This window comes from Ursus arctos, unplaced genomic scaffold, assembly GCF_023065955.2.
Source record: "Ursus arctos isolate Adak ecotype North America unplaced genomic scaffold, UrsArc2.0 scaffold_28, whole genome shotgun sequence".
Classification (NCBI taxonomy): Eukaryota; Metazoa; Chordata; class Mammalia; order Carnivora; family Ursidae; genus Ursus; species Ursus arctos.
This window is the reverse complement of record NW_026622963.1, coordinates 4,886,190-4,887,019: the sequence shown is the minus strand read 5'-3', so window position 1 is coordinate 4,887,019 and position 830 is coordinate 4,886,190. Positions and strand designations below refer to the sequence as shown.

General features: G+C 38.3%; 1 non-coding gene across 1 annotated transcript; it reads left to right on the top strand.

Moving 5' to 3' along the window:
- Positions 1 to 245: 245 nt before the first annotated feature.
- Positions 246 to 352, top strand: LOC113241039 (U6 spliceosomal RNA). The gene has a single exon (XR_003311397.1). It is a non-coding gene; the product is annotated as a U6 spliceosomal RNA (small nuclear RNA).
- The last annotated feature ends 478 nt before the right edge of the window (positions 353 to 830 follow it).

The window sequence follows — 830 nt, the reverse complement described above, 5'->3', positions numbered from 1 at the left end:
GAATAATTCAAAATGCAAACCGAAACCACGATGAGGGGGTGGCTGGGTGGCTCAGTTTGGTTAAGGTTAAGGGTCTGCCTTCGGCTTGGGTCATGATCTCAGGGTCCTGGGATCAAGCCCTGCATCAGGCTTTCTGCTCAGCCGTGAGTGTGCTTCTCCCTCTGCCTCTGTGATCGCTTTCACTCTGTCTCAAATAAATAAGTAAAATATTTTTTAAAAAGAGAAAAAGAAAGAAACCACAATGAGTGCTCCCTTCAGCAGCCTATATACTGCAATTGGAACAATACAGAGAATATTAGTATGGCTTCTGCGCAAGGATGACATGCAAATTTGTGAAGTGTAAAAAAAAAAAATCCACAAGGAGATACCGTTTAACAAACATTAAGATGGCTATCATAAGAAATGTAATTTAAACAGAGAATAACAAATGTAAGTGAGGATGTGGAAAAACTAGAACCTTGTGCATTGCTGGTGAGGACATCAAATGGTGTAGCCAAGATGGAAAACAGCATGGCAGTTCCTCAAAAATTCAAAATAAAATTTCCATATGACCCAGCAATTCCACTCTCACGTATATAGCCCAAAGTACTGAAAGCAGGGTCTCAAAAAAAAAGGTATTTGAACACCCATGTTCATAGCAGCATAATTCACAATAGCCAAAAAGTACAAGAAACCTAAGTGTTTGTCGACAGATGAATGGATAAACAACATGTGATAAATATATAGAATTTATCTGTAAATGTTTATGTATATTGAGTATCTACATCTATAGACTATTATCTTGGCTGGAAATGGAAGGAAATTTTGCACATGCGCCAGCATGGATGAAA